This window comes from Penaeus vannamei, chromosome 15 (assembly GCF_042767895.1).
Source record: "Penaeus vannamei isolate JL-2024 chromosome 15, ASM4276789v1, whole genome shotgun sequence".
Classification (NCBI taxonomy): domain Eukaryota; kingdom Metazoa; phylum Arthropoda; class Malacostraca; order Decapoda; family Penaeidae; genus Penaeus; species Penaeus vannamei.
This window is the reverse complement of record NC_091563.1, coordinates 29,678,107-29,688,106: the sequence shown is the minus strand read 5'-3', so window position 1 is coordinate 29,688,106 and position 10,000 is coordinate 29,678,107. Positions and strand designations below refer to the sequence as shown.

The 10,000-nt window shown below is 36.6% G+C and overlaps 1 long non-coding RNA gene across 1 annotated transcript in view; it reads right to left on the bottom strand.

Moving 5' to 3' along the window:
* Positions 1 to 7,900: 7,900 nt before the first annotated feature.
* Positions 7,901 to 10,000, bottom strand: part of LOC113814818 (uncharacterized) — a 2,849-nt gene continuing 749 nt past the window's right edge. The window contains exons 1-3 of the long non-coding RNA XR_011399098.1: positions 9,819 to 10,000; positions 9,108 to 9,776; positions 7,901 to 8,938 (exon numbers count right to left, since the gene is read on the bottom strand). The exon at positions 9,819 to 10,000 is cut by the window's right edge and continues 749 nt beyond it. This is a non-coding gene — a long non-coding RNA (uncharacterized lncRNA). The remainder of the gene's footprint in view (positions 8,939 to 9,107; positions 9,777 to 9,818) is intronic.

Genomic DNA, 10,000 nt, shown 5'->3' with positions numbered 1-10,000 from the left:
ATAGAGACAGAGGGTGAGTGGATGTGTTCAAGAGGAAGAGAGAGAAGGTGGAGGAGGAGAGAAAGCGAAAGAGAGAAGAAAGAGAAAAAGGGGTGAGGGGGAATGAAAGCGATTAAGAGAAAGAGAAAGGGGAGGAGAAACAGAGAGAGAAAGAGAAAGGGGAGGAGGGACAGAGAGAGAAAGAGAAAGGGGAGGAGCGACAGAGGGGGAAAGAGAAAGGGGAGGAGGGACAAAGAGAGAAAGAGACATAGGGAGTGGGGGTATGAGAGACAGAGAGAGAGATGTGGGTGGAGGGAAAGCGATAGAGAGAAAGAGATATAAAGAGAGGGGTATTGCAGAGAGAGAGGGAGAGAGAAAGAGAGAGAGAGAGAGAGAGAGAGAGAGATAATGAGAAAGAGAAATAGAACGAGAGAGAGGAGAAAGAGAAATAGAACGAGAGAGAGGAGAAAGAGAAATAGAACGAGAGAGAGGGGGGAAGGGAGTCTCTGAACAAGCTTTCAACAATTATTTGTGCTCTTGTGTGTGGAATGAGTAGTTAAATAATTTTTTTCTCTACTTCTCCTTCTGTCTGACAGTTCATTAAAAGCAGATATATTTATAACAAAAAAAAATCAAAGAAAGCAAGAAACGAGGTTTGTTTGTTTTTAAATGGGAACAATAACAGGTATGTCAATGAATATGTAACACATGTATGTATGTATATGCATGTACATGTTGTTGTGTATGTATTTATATGTATATATGTATACACACATAAGGTATGTATACACAGACATAAGGGAAAAGGGATACCGTTTAGGCTTATATACGAAGCATTAAATGTGAGAAACATCAGCATCAAAGACTACTACCATTGCCAGTATACTATGGTTAGATATGATGGCTAAATCAATCGATGGACAGGCACTCTTATATTTTGCCATATGGCTTTTTATTCGCATTAGGAAGTATATCATTATTGTGGCAACAGAAGGCTTTCACGTCTTCCTTCTTATCTTCGTTCTTCATCAGATTAAATATTTCCACACATATTTCTCCGATCTTAAGACCCAATGCCGCCCTAATGTGATTTTCTTTTTATAATCCTACTGGTTTCACAATTTTTCGGGTCGTGTTCATAGTGCTGAACTCCCCCCTCTGCTTCTTCCCATCTCTTGAACAAGTCCACAAACATTTGTACGAAGCTTTTGTAAAGTTATTCTATACAGCTTTCAGATATTCGCAGCGGCGTGTGGGCGTGGGACTTGGGAAATATACATTGCAGTCCAACAGTAAATTCAGTTATATAAAGCTTCCACCTTGACTCACTTCATTTTAGTACAGGGACGCAAAACGTCGTATCTGTTAATAAACATGATCTCATAATAAACATGAACTTATAATCAGGCTTGTTTCTAGTTATCAGGTGCAGTACGAACTGTATACGAACACATCCTACGTGGCGTGAGAATGCGGTCAATTATGTCACTCTCAAACTCGTACGTTGCGTGTAGTACTGGTGCCGGGGTGACTGGGACTTCCATTCATGAAAAATAAACAGACAGGCATTGGCCTTGGGCAGATACGTCCCATGTCCTGAGCAGAGATGGCCCGACAAAGATTATCCATAAGCATACCCGCCATGTTCTTTCTGGATAACAGGTGCCATAGTAAAGTGCGCTATGGTGTATATATGACATACATGTATGATGTCACCGCTGTGTGAAAATGTAAGATTTATCTATTTATTCATAAAATCTACTCCATCTATTTGTGAATTAGTGTACTTATCCTCCGTGTAATACCTGTGCCATCCTTTCTGTTGACAATTAGGGTGGCGCGCGACGTGCCGCGACACCTGAAGGTGTCTCGTGCAAGGTCTATATAATAAGTACTGTACTTATGGACCTTGGCCTCGTGATCGGAGGCGAGGCAGGCTAGCTGTCTTACTCTACAGTTTATTTTTTCAAACGGTATACAGTATTTTGGGACATAATTTCTTAAATGGCTTTTGATATCTTCTGGTGGGTTGTGCGGTGTTATAGATATCCAATACAAGTAGAATATGAAATATCCGAAGTAGGAGGAATACATCTGGCAACTCGATAAATGTTTTCCACCTGCTCGCGCCAGTAGAAATCGGAGAAGGAAAGAAGAAGATGAAATGTACAAAGCAAGAAATTAGCAAAAGGTAGATGTGCGTTTGGTTTGTTGGGAGAGTCATCTTTGTACAGCATATTGTTTGTGAAGGCAATCTTAGACATTGTGAAACATGCTCTGTTTAATCAAGTATTTTGTTATGATGACACATACATATATATATATATACGTGATACAAGTAAGCACGCAGAAATAAACTGTTGTGTTAGCTTGCTAAACACAAATATTACGTCTCAAAATTTGTGATCCCTTCGTTAATTAAGAAGTACACAAATAGCCACAAATAAAACGTTGTATCAGTTTAGTAAATAGTTACACAAAGAGGCGTTTTCAAAACAAGTGACATATAAATTAATGTAAGAATAGTTTGCGTCATAAGCATAAATAATAGTAAATAAACGGGTTTTGGGGTTTAGTAAATATCCTATAAATTCATTAAAACGCGCGATGAGATTTTATCATGTTTCTCCTGATACTCTTGCGATAAGATCTTTTGACCCACGAGGCGGAGGGACAAAAGTTCCTGCCAGGGTCGTGAGGAACCACTTTCCGAGACGCTTGGATGTGAGGTCCTTCGTGCCTGGGATTCTGCATGAGAATTGCAGGAATACGTTAACCACTTTCGAATAAAGTGCTTCTATAGCGATTAACTTCACTATACAACCGCACTGAATTACCCAAGTGTGGCATCCCTTGGAAGAGTTTATTAAAACAAAACGAAACACAAAGAGAAAGGTTTAAATACTAATACTAATAGAAAGTACATTGACTTTACAGGAATTATATCACTATGTCATCGAAACACGAGATGCAGGAAATATTTTACTGACAGTAAGTTTTAGTTCTTGCTACAAAATAATGTGGATATTTTGTCTATATGGATTGACAAGTAGATGTGCATATATGATAGGGATACGAACGATAATGAATATAATCACATTCATCTTAATGGCAATTATGATAATGATAGCACTAATCATATTAACAATAACAAAAAGATAATAACAATGATAACAATATTGTAAGTGGTAGTAGTAGTAGTATCATTATTAGTATCATCATTAGCATTACCATCACCATTACCATTATAATTATCATCATTATTATGACAAAGATAACATATATCTTCGTTTTGATATAGTGTAACAAAGGTCGACAACAACTTATTCATTATTTAATCTACGGGAAACAGTAAAAGAGGCAGAAGGGGAAGGGATAAGCGGGAGAATGAGAGGAGAGGAGGAGAGAGAGGAAAGAGAGAGTAGGTGATAGCTTTATGTATGGGCTGGGGAGAGAGGAAGAGATGAAAGAGTAAAGGTAAAGAGGAAAGAGTGAGGGGGAGAAGGAGAGAGAATGGTTATATAAGTTATAAGTTCGAGCATGTTATCAGTCTGCAGCGTCACACTCCGTTTGGATAAGCTTGATAGAACATATTATGTATACACAGATGCACGTGTCAGGGGTGAAAAGTCTCGTGATTTTGTTTGGAAAGAAGTGGGAATATGGAAGTGAGAGAGAGAGAGAGAGAGGGGGGGGGGGGAGGGATTGGCAGAGAGAGAGGGAGGGAAGGAGGGATTGACAGAGAGAGAAGCAGTGAGAGAGAGGGAGGGATTGACAGAGAGAGAGGCAGAGAGAGGGAGGGAAGGAGGGATTGGCAGAGAGAGAGAGAGAGAGAAGCAGAGAGAGAGAGGGAGGGAATGACAGAGAGAGAGGCAGAGAGAGGGAGGGAAGGAGGGATTGGCAGAGAGAGAGAGAGAGAGGAATACATAGAGGTAAGTGATAGTTTCCAACCTCGCCACAAAAAGTTCTGTGGCTTTACTTTTACGCAAACAGTAAGAGGAACTGGCGGCTTAAAGGCGCAAGTATCTTGTCGTTGTCTGTAATCGGCATTGGTCTTTTTATCATTATTTATGCCATTCTTATCATCATTTTCACCCTTTTTAGCATTATCATTATTAGTATTGCTGTAGTAGCTACTCCTCTTATCACTTTTGCAATGGCTATCACTGTCATTGCCATCATTATAAAAATCATAATTGTTGTTACTGTTACTATTAGGGTTATATTATTACAAATATCATTATTAGTAGTACAATCATTAACTATTGTAATTATTATGATTTTTGTTGATATTGTTATTATCATTATATTATTGGTATTATTATCAACAATATTGTTCTTATTTTTTCCATTGATATTAATAGTGATATAAACATTAGCTCTATTATCATAATTGTTATTCTTATGCTCTTCGAGTATTATTATGTGTGTACAGTAAATGCTCACACACACATATGTATATCACCGTAGGGCTCATCATAGACAAAAAGTGATTTGCCTTGGGTTGTGTTTACTGCAACCGAACAAAGGAGACTGCCAGGGCTACACGAGGCCCAGGACAGCCATCGCATTTGATTTGATTTCCGTGCTGAACAAGGTGATGGCGGCTCCGTCGGCGAGGACGGACCCGAGGTACCCGAGAGTTGGCCAGGCAAGTCGCGTCACTTAGCCTGGGTGTGTTTGTCACTTACGATGTCAATAACGCATTTTGTTGTGTTGTATTTTTGGATCGTACGGGATATATAAGTGGCTTTAGAATAGCCATTTGAGTATATTAAAACTGCTAATAGTTAAAATAAACTGTGGCTAAACAAAGTGACAATAGAGCTTAATAAATCTTGTGTTTGAGATGACCTGCTCATGGCAAGAGGACGTCTTCTATTCCTCCCTGTACTACAACAAGTAGTTGACCTCAATACGATTTCCTCCGATATTACAACTTCTTTTCGGTTCAGTGTGATTCTTATTTTCTTTCCTAATTCTACCCACTACCTGGACTCCCTTCACATAGCACTGGGACGCAAAAAGTCGTATCTGTTTACAAACATGAAATCATAAACAATCCTATATTTTATTATCTGATGCAGTACGAGTATATTCTACGTGGCATGAGGTTGCGGTCAGATATATGAGTGACGTATAGTGTGTAATAGTGGGGTTGGGGTAACTAGGCCGCCCATTCATGAGAAATAAACGAGATTTATTCTGTGTTCGGAACAGTAAAGAACGAACAAAAACGCAGCTTATTCTTAAAATTAGCGCCTTGTTCTTTCGGAATTACAGGCGGAATGTGGTGTTACGTGACGAAATATGAAGTGTGAAAAGTGTTTATTTCGTTCTGTATATCATATTTGTTCTTGTTTTTATTATCTATCTTGAAAATATAGAGCTGGAAATCAAAGAAATCGGATAGGGAAAAAGAAAGAATAAACACAGAAATTAGCATAATGTAGATGCGTGGTCTTAAAGGCAATGTGAGATGCAGTGAAAGAGACATTTTTTTTAACATACATAAGTGTGTGTGTGCGTTTTGTAATGAAATAAACGTACATGCGATATTTGCAATCATGCGTAGATTGATTGCTATTTCAGTTTGGTACGCATTAGCATTTGATGTGAATCCTTACAACGTGTGATTCCGCGATAAATCAAGAAGTCCGCAAATAAGCATGGATAACTTTCATTCCAGTTAGGTAGATATTGATACAAGATGGCGTTGTCAAAAAACGTGTTATATGAAGCAATTTAAGGCTTGTTAGATGAATAAGTGACAACAAATAAACAGCAAGCTATATAAGTCTGGTAAATACACACAGTCGCAAGTTCTCTAAAAATCACGGGGGGATTTTAACATACATGTGATATTTTTGTGGTAAGATCTTTGAACACTAATCGGAAAGACAGATGTTTGTGTCCTGTCCGCGAGAAACTTCATGTCCCAAAATGCACAAACATGAGATCCTTCGTACAGTACAATAGTTTATATGTATACCTAATACTAGGAATTGTCCTTGTAAAACAAAAACAAGACAATAAAAGACAAAGGAGGTTTGGATTGAGAAAAAATTGTAAAAATAAGAGGTGCATTAGTTTTACTCGCAATATATCATTTTATCAGCACATGGCAGGAAAATAGTTACTGTTAGCAAGGCCTCGTTCGTGCTGGGATATAATGTGGATATGTTGTTTATATAAATAAGCAGCTGTATGTGTATCTCTCTCTCTCTCTCTCTCTCTCTCTCTCTCTCTCTCTCTCTCTCTCTCTCTCTCTCTCTCTCTCTCTCTCTCTCTTTCTATGCGCGCGCGCGCGTGTGTGTAGAATAGTAGAGATAGAGAGGGAAATAAAGGAACAGAAAAAGAGGGAGAAAGATGTGTCATCAATGCCGCGTCACGTTGTCCAGTAATATAATGTAGTTCGAACAAATATATGAGGATACACATTTTGACCATGAAGCCACTGCGAAAATATCATTGTCGTTATTTTGCAAATAAAAGGAGGAAAGAACAACGTACAGAAAGGCAGACAGACTGAATGAAAAGAGATATAGAAACACAGACAGACAATGGCTTGGCGGACAGACACAAAGGCACGGAAGAACCCACTTCACGCGAAAATGTACGTGCCAGAGATAACAAAGATATGATACAGAGGCAACTGATAATTTGCCATCTCACCGCAACAGAACAAGCGAAAACCTATCCTATTATTGTTACTATCGCGTTTATTATCATCTATATCATCATTATTACCATTATTATTATGAATGACATTGTTAATACCATTTATCTCTGTTAATGAAGATGATATTTGTATCGTTCATTGAACTATTAATTAGCTTGCAGGGTTACGTAAATAGTTACAGACGGATTGTGATGAAATTCTATGGCTGGATTGCCCATAGACCAGGTAATTAGACCATAATGAGACTGTTCACCAGATAAAGAGGCAGATAGATAGGTACATGTACACACTGATACGAAGTGAGTCCGCCACTAGTATAAGGTTACCTTTTATTTATTTATTTATTATTTTTTTTTTTTTTGTAAACTTTTTCTTACAAATGTGTATGTATATAGTTGCCAGAGGTTTGCCCTTCCTTAGCATTATCTAATTCCAAGTATTTTTAATATTCTCATTGTCATCATTGTATGAATATCAATAGTAAGTAGTAACAGTAGTAGTAGATGCAGTATTCTATGGTAACATCGCCAATATTATTACTATAATAATAACGTAATACTACTATCATTATTATGATGATGATGATCATTATCATTACCAATATGATAATTGTTATTATCATTATTGTCACCATGATCGTTATCATCATTATTCTCTGTATTATGAATATTCTTATTGTTAGCATTATTATCATTTTTATTATTATTACTATTCATATTATCATTATAAATGTTATTGTTATTGCTAGTATTATCATTTTATTATTATTTCTATTATCATTATCATTATAAATATTATCACCCTTATTATCAACATTACTATCATTATCGTTGTTATTTTTGTTATATTTTTTAGTATCATCATTACTGTGATAATCCTCATCAAATAGTTATACTTATATTTATTTTTGTATATAAACAATATATCCATGTTTCATTACAGCAAGAACGAGAACTTACTAATTTGTTATAAGTATTGTTTTTGTTATTATCATCACTATTGTCATTATTATCATTGCTTTCGCCCTTATCTCATTATCATTATTTCACTACCAATATTGATATTTCATTAACGCTATTCCTATTCTTGTCTTTATTGTTATTATTTGAAATTCTGAAATTAAATTCAAAGGAAAGATAATTTCATATTTGGTATCATTATCATTTATTAATACACTGAGATACTAGGAATAGTACTACGCCTGGTAGTACTATTTTTGGAGAAAATATACAGCAATCATTTAAATCAAACATTTATTTTAACAATACATTTTTAAATTGTAAAATTATATTTTGAAGTTAATAAGAATCAGTTTATGATTATTATAAATCTGATATAAATCTAGTTCTGCTGTTTCAGTTTGGCATCAATTCATCATATATAGTTTGCATGTATTGATAAAAACGACGTATTTTAAAGTACATGAAATATTTTAAATTAAACTTAACTTATCAAATGTTTTTATTTAACCCAGAGGTATTTCAAATAACTTGAGCTATTCAAAAATTAACCTTTAGTTATTTCAAATTCAATTTCAGATGTTTTAGTGAAAGAGTCGTTTTAGATTAAACTTAGTCATTTTAATTTGAGGTTCAATTATTTTAACATATAAAGTGTAGAATTGCAATTTGCATAGATTCTACGAGACACATGAAGTACGAAAGCCATTACTGTTTCACTTACTCGGTTAATGAGGCTGCCAATTCAAAACTAATAACTTTTTTCTTATACAAGTGTTCTCTTGTGCTTGACTGTATGCATGTCTGTGTATTCATGATTGCGTATACGAATGTGTATTTCTGATTAATCATTATACTTCGAATATTGGTTCATCCTTTGACATTTACACCTGTTGAAGGATTCTGAGGTGAAAGTTATTTTTTAGCTTTAGTGCAATAAACGTGAATCATTCTGAATTGTATATATTACGATAGTGTTCTGAATAGCAGAGTGCCATGGCTACACAAGTCTTATTACAAGTTTATTTCTCTGTATTATGTGCTGCTGGTGGCTGCGTTGGTAAATACGGCTCTTTGCGCTGAACTGGTGAACGGAGAGACTGGCAACCGAAGGCGCCGAAGAGGTAGCGAGTTGGCGTCATTGCTCCGGGGTCCATTCCAAACGCAGAGATGGCGCTCACAGCCCCGTCGTCTGCAGTAGATTTCGGGTTGGCCAAGGTGGTCATGCCACAGTCTGGGTGTGGGTACTGTCGGTCACGTGTTGCCCATGCACTCGTCTAATGGATCTTGCAGGATTATAATGTCTAAATAACATTGGCTGAAATGCAGACAAGAATATTTGTGAATATATATAAAGCTATATAACGATCTAAGAGGTTTTACGAAAACATCAGATAACATACCAAATTACAGATGCTTATATGAGTAATAAATATGTACAAGATGATCATTATGAGCTGCAAAATAATTCAAAGGAAAATACTTACATCCTATGACACCAGATGGCTTTCGAGTGGCGTCAGTGTTAGTTGCTGAAATTATCTGGTCTATGTAACACGAAATTTTCACGTCTTGTTTCTTCTCTCGCTCCTTCTGCACTAATGCGATCACCTCAGCAGAAATCTCTCCGATTTTACGGCCCATTTTCACTCAAGGGAGAATGTCTTTTTTTAAATCTAACTTTTTGAAGTTCTCGAGACAGTGGTTCACGGTGTTGAAGTAGAACTCCGCTTCTTTCCATCTCTTGCTGTTCAGGGACGAGTCCGTGAACAACACCAGCAATAAACACGAGTAAAGTTGTCCAATATGATATTCAGATTTCAGCATGTGCGTATTGAAACTCTTGAAACCCAGACTGTGCAATCCAGTAGTGTGTCGACGTATATAAGCACTCCAGTTATCACGACTCGCGTTATCTGGATATCAGTAATATTTGCTGCGAACATGGAAGCGCCATGTCCATATTATATCTGATAATATACATATACACTGTGTAGCGAGATAGCGGTTTGACGTTGAGTAACTCCATGATATTAGTAAACAGGTATATTCGAGTGAAGTTAGAAACGAATTATAAATATAAATTTCACACATATATATGCCATGCTCTACCGCCCTTCCAGTAATGAGGTAGGGCATCATGAAATACAGGGGTCCTCGACTTACGACAGAGATCCGTTCTTACGATGGCGGCATACCCTAAATGCAGTTCATGTACGTACGTACATAAGCACCGAAGTCACTCACATATGCTAATGTAGCATGTATACATGTATTAAAGTTATAATCTAAAACATAACAAGACACCTACGACGTACACGAAAACAACTAGGGCTAAAGGAACACAAGGAAAACAAACTGTAAATACTACACATGATTT